We start from the raw sequence: 10782 nt of genomic DNA, 5'->3' as shown, positions 1-10782 counted from the left end.
GGATGGCACAAAGGAGACCCACACTTGGGTCCTGCAGCACCAGTGTAGCCCGCTTACGTGTGCTGTCTGCTCCCTTCTCTGTGTCACATTCTGGGTAGACGAGGCACTCTGCACCAAATGTGGGAACTAATGGCATACTGGATTACCTTTTGGTTCTGTTTCTGTATCTTACCTGAAAAGGAATGTTTTGAAACTGCTGAGGCAGATGGAAACAGACGTTTTGAATTTGTGCAGGCACAAATGTCTTGATTGGAGTTTTGATTTTAGATGTGATCTCATGAGGGTGAGTGCAGTCTCTTTAGAATGTGTGCAGGAGGCGGCCCTCTCTGTTTTTTTCCTAGAATGTAAGCTTGAGAACGGAAGATTGGCTCTTACTCATCTCTGGCCCATATTCAGCCCTGCCTGGCTCCTATTAGGCCCCTTGAAATTGTTCAGTGATGTGTTTGTGAAATTAGGTAAGAAAAAAATCAAGAAAAATGATGCTCGGCACCGGCTCATGTAGTTGGCATTTGGTCTAATAATACTACTGACATTCGGGACCCAGAACTGCACTCAGTGGGGGAGAACCAAGATGTGGTGTGTCAGCTTTATCTGAACATCCACATTCCTACATGGTGTGAGATAATAGCCCTTCCCCCAAACCCCAGGTTGTGATCAGAGCAGCTGCTGTCCATGAAGGAAAACGGGATCGAGGAGGCCACTGCTGGTGCAGCTGCCCAAAGTGTCCACTTCTTTCTCTGTCTCTGGCTGACTTTGCCTTCTCTCAGCTTGGTCTGCTGGTGCAATAGTTTGCCTCCCTTCTAGGTCCAGTGGTGCCAGGGTCTAGCAGAAGTGCAAGAGGTTGAAAGTATTCAGAGGGCCTAATGTCTTCCAAGGGAGTGGGAAAGGAGGCTGTCCTGAGGTTTGAAGTCAGTCTGTGAACACAATTCTTTTCACCTGTGTTTTTACTTTGAGGAGGACATTGCTGGGACAGATTCTGCAAATAGACCTGGGGTCATTTCTGACTCCCATCTGAGGAACCAGGTGGTAGTGACCTGCTCTCTGGGTGATGGGACTCAAGGAGCCTGATTTTGGAGCGGTAAGCAGCAGCTTCTGTGCTTTAAGTTCCAACCCTACCTCCTTGCTGGCTTCCTCCTCAGGAGTCCCAGGCTCCTCTGCCCCTGCTCCTTTGGAAGATTTTCTCCACCTGACATCTAATATCTCCCACTTTAAACCCAATGCTTCTTTTTCTTACAGCCCCCAAACAGCCTCATTTCTTTGCTGGGTAATGATGGCATGTTCTGGGAATCCTTTATCTCCCACACACCCCTCTCATAAGGTCCCTTGTGCTTCTCTGCCAGGCCACCCCTTGGCATGTGGATTGGACGGCACTCCCATGTGAGACTCTTCTAAAGGAGACAGTGCCTTGCAGTGGGTTAGAACTACTAACCGTGGTAGGCCCTGGAATCAGACAGGTCTGGGTTGAATTAACATGCTGGGCCTGACCTGAAAGCTGAGTCCTCCATTTTGCAGCCTCTAGGGAGAGGCCAAACACATTTCCTGTTACCTTTGGGTGTGAGAAAAGGCCTGGGGTCTTGAGGGCTAACTTGAATGCCCTGGGCTTTGCTGGAGCTAAGATGTCCTGGCCCGTGTTGCACCTACCTGCCCTTCTATGAAGACAGACCTGGGGAGAAATGGAGGGGAAAGAGGAGAGGGATGAGGTCAAGCTGGAATGACCTTGGTCTGAGCTCTTTATGGTTTAAATCAGTCTCCTACCTTGTAAAATTGGCAGTTGAGTACCTCACAGGTTTGTCAGGAAAAGAAAATGGATTTATGCTGGAGGAAGGACTTTGTGTAGAGAGAGGAGTTTCCAACATGTCACCACAGAAGAGCCAGCTCAAGGCTTGGGACCACCAAGGATTGAGAGCCTAAAAGCGCTGCTCAGGGGCTGCCTACAGTCCTGATGATAAGGGAGCGGAAGGCTAGCTGAAGACAAAGTGTAAGCTGACACTTGGCAAACTCCCCGCACCCCCCTCCTGGGTGGGGCCTGTGTGACATTCTTCCAGGAAGCTCCCAACTATCTTAATGTTAATACCTTGCTAGAGGAAAAAACAACCTTAACTTGACAATGGCAAGGCCTCTGGTATCTTGTAGGTCCTCTTCAGCATACGAAAATTCTTTTTTTTTTTTTTTGATGCAAGTATATATTATAAAATGATTACCATAAACAGGTTAGTTACCACCTCCATCACCTCATGTAGTTTTATTGTGTGTGTGTGTGTGTGTTGAGAACTTTTAAGATTTATTCTCTTAGGGACTTGCAAGTATACAATACAGTATTATTAACTATAGTCACCATTTTATACATTAGATCCCCAGAACTTATTCATCTTATAAGTGGAAATTCATACCTTTGGCCAACAGCTCCCCCTCCACCCCCAGCCCCTGGTAACCACCAATGTACTCTATGGGTTTGACTTTTTTAGATTCCCCATGTAAGTGAGCTTGTGTGTGCACACTAGCCCAATAAGGTAGTTACTGTTATTCCCGGTTCACAGATGAGGAAACAGAAGCCTACAGAGTTAAGCCACTTGCCTGAGGTCATAGAACTGGTAAGAGAGAGCTGGGATTTGAGTTCAGGTCAGGACTGACCCCAGACACCCTGTTCTTCATCGCTAATTGCTTGCTGTTAGCGAAAAAGAGACAGCTACAGAAAAGAAGAAAAAGTACCCAAAGTTTCTGGGCCCTTAGGCCCTAACCACTTAGGTGTATTCTCTTTTCATTTAAAGTTGCCTTTATTCTGAATGTAACATAATACCCTATAGGAAAATACATCAAGCAAATGTACAGCTTAATAAATCATTACAAAGCAAATGCTTGCGTCACTAATTGCCCAGATAGAAACATAGAACTTTGCCAGCCCCTAAGCTCCCCTTTCTCATCACTATCTTCTTCTCTCCATAAGGAGCTATTATTTTGATCTTTGTGGCAATTACTACCTTGCTTTTCTTTTTAGATTTATCCCCAAAGTACATATGCCTACACACTGTGATTTAGGCAGTTTTGGACTTTTATATAAATTGAATCCTATAGTATGCATTGTATATATTCTTTTGTGACTTCTTTCATCCTACATTATGAAGGCGAGATTCATCACATTAGTTCATTCATTTTCATTGCTGTATGGTATTCTATTGTAGGAGTATACCGTAATATAGTTTTCTGGTCTACTCTCGATGGATATTGGAGTTATTTCCAGTTGCAGACTCATATGGATGACAGTGTTAGCAACACTCTTATACGTATATATGTCCTCTGTTACTTGTAGGAGTGTTTGCATTTCTGATGGTATACACCTGGGAGTCAACTTCTAGATGCAGACGTTGAACTTGAACAGCTAATTCCAGTTTTCTCAAGTGATTGGACCAATTTGTGTCCCTTCTAGCAGTGTGGGAGACCTCCTACTGCTCTACATCCTTGCTAGCCCTTGGTGTTGTTAGTGTCCTTAATTTTAACTATTCTGGTGGATCCATAGGGGCATCTCATGGTGGTTTGACTGCATTTCTCTGATGATTCGTCTTTTTTTTTTTTTAAAGATTTTATTTATTTATTTGAGAGAGAGACAGAGAAAATGAGTGGGGGAGGGGCAGAGGGAGAGGGAGAAGCCAACTCCCCACTGAGCAGGGAACCCAATGTGGGGCCCAATCTTAGTACCCCAAGGTTGTGACCTGAGGCAAAGGCAGACGCTTAACCGACTGAGTCACCCAGGTGCCCCTGATGATTAGTCTTATTAATCATTTTTCCCCTTGTTTATTGGAATGTTCTGTTTTGTGAAGGGCTTATTCAAGTCTCTTGCTTATTTTTCTATTGGGTTATCTGTCTTTTTCTTACTGTTTTGTGGGCGTTCTCTATTCTGGATATGAGCCCTTAGTTGGTTACTCAAATCCATTTTTTTACTCTATGTCTGGCTTGTCTTGGCACTCTATTAAGGGTGTCTTTTGATGAACAGAAGTTCTCAAAGTTTTTTGAGGAAATTATGGCTGTTTTATTTGTATACTTTACATGCATAAATTCACAGATTTTAAATGTTCAGTTTAATCAGTTTTGACAGTTGTATATATATGTGTAACTGCCACCCCAGATAACATAAACAATATTTCCATCACCCCAGAGAGTTCCCTAGTACCTCTTTCCAGACCCTTCTTTACCCATCTGCCAGAGGTAACCACTTTCTGATTTCTGTCACTGCAGATTAGTTCTGCTTGTTCTAGAATTACATATAGATGGAATGAAAAGTATACATTCTCTTGTGTCTGACTTCTTTTGATCAACATAATGTTTTCGTTTTTTTGTTTTTAGATTCACCAAAGTTATTGCATTATCAGCAGTTCATTACTTTTTTTTTTTGAGAGAGAGAGAGAGCGAGCAAGTAGGGGGAAGGGCAGAGGGAGAGGGAGAGAGGGAATCTTAAGCAGGCTCCATGCCCAGCATGATGCCCGACTCAGGGCTCAATCTCATGACCCTGAGATCCATGACCCGAACTGGAATTGAGAGTCAGATGCTTAGCTGACTGAGCCACCCAGGTGCCCAGGAAGTTCGTTACTTTTTATTGCTGAGTAGTATTTATTGAGTGAATAGATCACAATTTGTTTATTCAGTCTCCTGTCGATTATTTCTAGATATATACACATAAATCTCTCTCTGGATTTAATATATATTATACAGATATTAAATATATTGATGATGTATTTTAATGACTTAATGATATTTAATAATATATTAAATATATAGTGTAAATATGTATGTTAAACTTTAAATTTTGAGATAATTATAGATTAATAGGCAATTGTAAGAAATAATATAGAGATCCTGTGTATCCTTTACCCAATTTCCCTCAATAACAATTTTCAAAGCTGTAGTACAATATCACAACCAGGATATGACCTCGATGGTGTCAAAACACAGAGCATTTCTATCACCGCAAGGACTCTGCTTGTTGCCCTTTTGTAGGCATGCCCATTTCTCTCGCACTCTGAGAATCTCCTTAATCCCTGATCTGTTCTCCATTTCTATTATTTTATCCTTTCAAGAGTGTTGTATAAATGGAATCACATAGTATATAACCTTTTGGGATTGGTTTTTTCACTCAGTATCATCCTCTGGAGATTTACTTAGGTCCTTCCTTCCTCCCTCTCTTGCTCCCTCCCTCCCTCTCCTTTTCTTTTTCTTTTTCTTTCTTTCTTTCTTTCTTTCTTTCTTTCTTTCTTTCTTTCTTTCTTTCTTTCTTTCTCTTCTTTCTTTCTTTCTTTCTTTCTTTCTTTCTTTCTTTTCCTTCTTTCTTTCTTTCTTTCTTTCTTTCTTTCTTTCTTTCTCTTTCTTTCTTTCTTTCTTTCTTTCTTTCTTTCTTTCCTTCCTTCCTTCCTTCCTTCCTTCCTTCCTTCCTTTTTCTTTCTTTCTCTCTCTCTCTCTTTCTTTCTCTTTCTTTTCTTTTCTTTTCTTTTCTTTTCTTTTCTTTTCTTTTCTTTTCTTTTCTTTNTTTCTCTCTCTCTCTCTTTCTCTTTCTTTTCTTTTCTTTTCTTTTCTTTTCTTTTCTTTTCTTTTCTTTTCTTTTCATAGAGTTTAGTGAGTCATCAGTTGCATATAACACCTAGTGCTCATTACATCACACGCCCTCCTTAATGCCCATCACCCAGCTACCCCATCCCCCACCCACCTTCCCTCCAGTAACCCTCAGTTTGTTTCATAGAGTTCAGTGGGTCTTATGGTTTGCCTTCCTGTCTGTTTTCATCTTGTTTCATTTTTCCTTCCCTTTCCCTATGTTCATCTGTTTTGTTTCTTAAATTCCACATATCGGTGAGATCATATGATAATTGTCTTTCTCTGACTGACTTACTTCACTTAGCATAATACCATTGGCTCTTTCCATAGTTTGGCTACTGTGGACATTGCTGCTATAAACATGGGGGTGTGTGTGCTCCTTCCAATCACTATATTTGTATCCTTTGGATAAATACCTACCAGTGCAACTGCCAGGTCGTAGGGTAGCTCTATTTTTAACTTTCTGAGGAACCTCCACACTGTTCTCCAGAGTAGCTGTACCAGTTTACATTCCCACCAGCAGTGTGAAATGGCTCCCCTTTCCCTGCATCCTCACCAACATCTGTTGTTTCCTGACTTGTTAATTTTAGCCATTCTGACCAGTGTGAGGTGGTATCTCCATGTGGTTTTGATTTGTATTTCCCTGATGCTGAGTGATGTTGAGCATTTTTTTATGTGTCAGCCATTTGGATGTTTTCTTTGAAGAAATGTCTGTTCATGTCTTCTGTCCATTTCTTGACTGGGTTTTTTGTTTTTGTCACCCAGGTTCTTTCAAGCATCAGTAGTTCTTTGCTTTTTATTGCTGAGTGGTATTCCATGGAATGGATGTACCACAGACTCTTTAACCATCCACCTGTTCAAGGATGTCTGGGTTGTTTCTGGTCTTTGACTGTTATGAGTAAAGCTGCTCTATAAACATTTGTGTGCAGATTTTTGTGTGAATATAAGTTTTCATTTCTGTGGAATAAATGCCTAGGACTGCAGTTGCTGCATTATAAGGTACTTGCATATTTAGTTTTTTAAGAAAGTCCTAAAATGTTTTCCAGAGTGACTGTCCTATTTTACATTCCTACCAGCAACACGAGTGATCCAGTTTCTCTGCATCCTCACCAACATTTGGTATTGTCACTGTTTTTTACTTTAGCCATTTTGATAGGTGTGATATCTTATTATGGTTTTAATTAGAGTTTCCTTAATAGATAATGATGGTGAACATCTTTTCATGTACTTGTCATTTGTATATCCTTTTCAGTGAAATGCCTTTTAATGCCTTTTGCGCATGTTATAATGGGATTATTTGCTTTTTGCTGTTTTTTTATTCTGTTGGTTTTTTAAAACACTTTGTTATTATGGTAAAATATAAAATTTATCATTTTAACCATTTTAAGTATACAATTCAGTGGCATTAATTACATTGGCACTGTTGTGCAACCATCACCACTAATTGTTTCCAAAACTTTTTCATCATCCCAACAGAAACTCTGCAATCATTAAGCAATAACTGCCCTCGCCGATCTCCCCACCCTCCTCCCCCACCCCTGGTAACCTCTAATCTACTTTATGTCTCCATGAATTTGCCTACTCTAGATATTTCACAGAAATGGAATCACGCAGTATTTGTTCTTTTGTGTCTGGCTTATTTCACTTAGCATTAATATATTCCTGTTGTAGCATGTATCAGAACTTCATTCCTTTTTATGGTTGAGTAATATTCCATTGTATGTATATACCACATTTTGTTTATCCACTCATTTGCTGGTGGACACTTAGCTGGATTCCACCTTACAGCTATTTTGAATATTGTTGCAATTAACATTGGCATACAAATATCTATTCGAGTCCTTGCTTTCAGTTCTTTCGGGTATATACCTAGGAGTGAAATTGCTGTGTCATGTGGTAATGTTCGATTTAGCTTTTTGAGGAACTGCCAGTCTACCACAGCAGCTGTCCATTTGTACATTTCCACTACCAGTGTATGAGGGTTCCAACTCCACATCTTTGTGAACACTCGTTATTTTCACTTATTTATTCATTTGTTTATATTCTAGTAGGTATGAAGTGGTATCTTATTGTGGTTGCCATTTGCATTTCCATAATGACTAAGAATGTTGAGTATCTTTTCATGTGCTTATTGGCCATTTGTGTATTTCCAAAGAAGTGTCTATTCAAATTCTTTGTCCATTTTTTGATAAAGTTCTTTGTCTTTTTGTTGTTGAGTTTTAGGAATTCTTTATATATTTTGGATCTTAATTCCTTATCAGATATATGATTTGCAAATATTTCCCCCCATTCTGTAGATTGTCTTTTCACTTTCTTTATCTGTCCCTTGATGCACAAAAGTTTTTAATTTTGATAAGTTCAATTTATTTGTTTTTTCTTTTCTTGCTTTGCTTTTTTTAAAAAATATTTATTTATTTGAGAGAGAGAGAGCGAGAGCACAAGGGTGGGGTGGGGGGAGGGCAGAGGGAGAGGAGGAAGCAGAATCCCCACTGAGTGTGAAGCCAAATGTGTGGCTCAATCCCAGGACCCTGAGATCATGACCTGAGCAGAAAGCAGCTGCTTAACCAACTGAGTCATCCAGGAAACCCTTAAAAAATTTATTTTATGATGAAGGATAATTGGAAGGCAGGCAGGCAGGGACAACCCCCCCGCCCTGCCAAGAGGAAACCACTCTTAAGAGGATTTTACACTGCCCTGGGAGGAGCCCTCCACCCTTTCCCATATGATAGATAGATGACAAACCTGGTTGGATGACAGGTGCAGGGAGGGTTAATCAGATTGAAACAGCTTGCCAACAAGCCCATAAAAACGCCTAGACTTAGAAACTCCGGTGGCAACCCCTTTGGGTTCCCTCCCTCCTTGGGAGCTTTGTAATATCACTTTGCTATTGCTCAATAAACGTTGCTTTGCTGCCCACCACTCTGTCTGATCTACCTCTTCATTCTTCGAAGTGGTGTGACCAAGAACTGTGGGCACCGACGGAGAGAGAAAATCCTGCAACATTTTACATTGCAGTATAGTTAAAATACAGTGTTATATTAGTTTCAGGTGTACAATATAGTGAATCATCACTTTCATACATCACAAATGCTTGACAAATGCTCTCTTTAATCCCCATCACCTATTTTACCCATTCCACCCCCCCACCTCCCCTCTGGTAACCATCTATTTGTTCTCCGTATGTAAGAGTCCATTTCTTGGTTCCTCTCTCTCTGTCTCTTTTTCCTTTGCTTTTTTTTTTTTTTCTTAAAATCCACACATGAGTGAAATCATATGCTATTGTCTTTCTCTGATTGACTTATTTCGCTTAGCATTATATTCTCCAGCTCCATCCATATCATTGGAAATGGCAAGATTTCATTCTTTTTTTTTTTTTTTTTAAGATTTTATTTATTTATTCGACAGAGATAGAGACAGCCAGGGAGAAAGGGAACACAAGCAGGGGGAGTGAGAGAGGAAGAAGCAGGCTCATAGCGGAAGAGCCTGATATGGGGCTCGATCCCATAACGCTGGGATCACGCCCTGAGCCGAAGGCAGACGCTTAACCACTGTGCCACCCAGGCGCCCCAAGATTTCATTCTTTTTTATGGCTGAATAATATTCCATTGTGTATATATACCACATCTTCTTTATCTATTCATCCTTGGTGGATACTTGGGCACTTCCAAAACTTGACTGTTGTCAATATTGCTGCTGTAAACATTGGGGTGCATATAGCCCTTTGAATTAGCGTTTTTGTATTTTATTTCATTTTAATTCCAGTATAGTTAATACACAATGTTGTATTAGTTTCAGTTGAACAGTATAATGATTCCACAATTCCATACATCACCCAGTGCTCATCATGACAAGTGCTTCCTTAATCCCTATCACCTATTTCACCCATTCCCCCATCTACCTTCCCGCTGGTGACCATCAGTTTATTCTCTATAGTTAGGAGTCTGTTTCTTGTCTTGTCTCTCTCTCTCTTTTTTCCCCTTTGGTTGTTTGTTGAAATCATATGGTATTTATCTTTCTTTGACTGACTAATTTTGCTTAACATTATACTCTCTAGCTCTATCCATGTCAATGCAAATGGCAAGATTTCATTCTTTTTTAAGACTGAATAATATTCCATTGTATATATGTACCACATCTTCTTTATCCATTCATCAATTGATGGACACAGGCTGTTAGTATAATTTGGTACTGTAAATAATGCTGCTATAAACATCAGGGTTCATGTAGCCCTTTGTATTAGTGTTTTTGTATTTTTTGGGTAAATACCCAGTAGTGTGATTACTGAATCATAGGGTAGTTCTATTTTTAACTTTTTGAGGAACCTCCATACTGTTTTCCAGTGTGGCTGCACCAGTTTGCATTCCCACCAACAGTGTGAAGTGTTCTTTTTTCTCCACATCCTCTCCAACACCTGTTGTTTCTTCTGTTTTTGATTTTAGCCGATCTGGCAGGTGTGAGGTCATATCTCAGTGTACTTTTTTTTGTTGTTGTTTGTTTAAATAGTAACTTTTGGTGTTGTCTTTTGTTTTATTTATTTATTTTTAAAGTAAACTGCACCTGCAGCATGGGGCTTGAACGCAGATCAAGAGTTGCATGCTCTACCAACTGAGCCAGCCAGGCATCCCCTTTTGTAGTTTTGATTTGCATTTTCCTGATGATGAGTGATGTTGGGCATCTTTTCATGTGTCTTGGCCATCTGGATGTCTTCTTTGGAGAAATGTCTGTTCTTGTCTTCTGCCCATTTTATTTTATTTATTTTTTATTTTTTTTAAATGATTTTTTATTGTATTATGTTAGTCACCGTACAGTACATCCCTGGTTTTTGATGTAAAGTTCGATGATTCATTAGTTGCGTATAACACCCAGTGTACCATGCAATACGTGCCCTCCTTATCCACCCATCACCAGTCTATCCCATTCCCCCACCCCCCTCCCCTCTGAAGTCCTCAGTTTGTTTCTTATAGTCCATAGTCTCTCATGTTTCATTCCCCCTTCTGATTACCCCCCTTTCTTTATCCCTTTCTTCCCCTACCGATCATCCTAGTTCTTATGTTCCATAGATGAGAGAAATCATATGATAATTGTCTTTCTCTGCTTGACTTATTTCACTTAGCATTATCTCCTCCAGTGCCGTCCATGTTGCAGCAAATGTTGAGAATTCGTTCTTTCTGATAGCTGAGTAATATTCCATTGTATATATGGACC

Source organism: Ailuropoda melanoleuca, chromosome 3, assembly GCF_002007445.2.
Source record: "Ailuropoda melanoleuca isolate Jingjing chromosome 3, ASM200744v2, whole genome shotgun sequence".
Classification (NCBI taxonomy): domain Eukaryota; kingdom Metazoa; phylum Chordata; class Mammalia; order Carnivora; family Ursidae; genus Ailuropoda; species Ailuropoda melanoleuca.
This window is presented reverse-complemented; position numbering follows the sequence as displayed.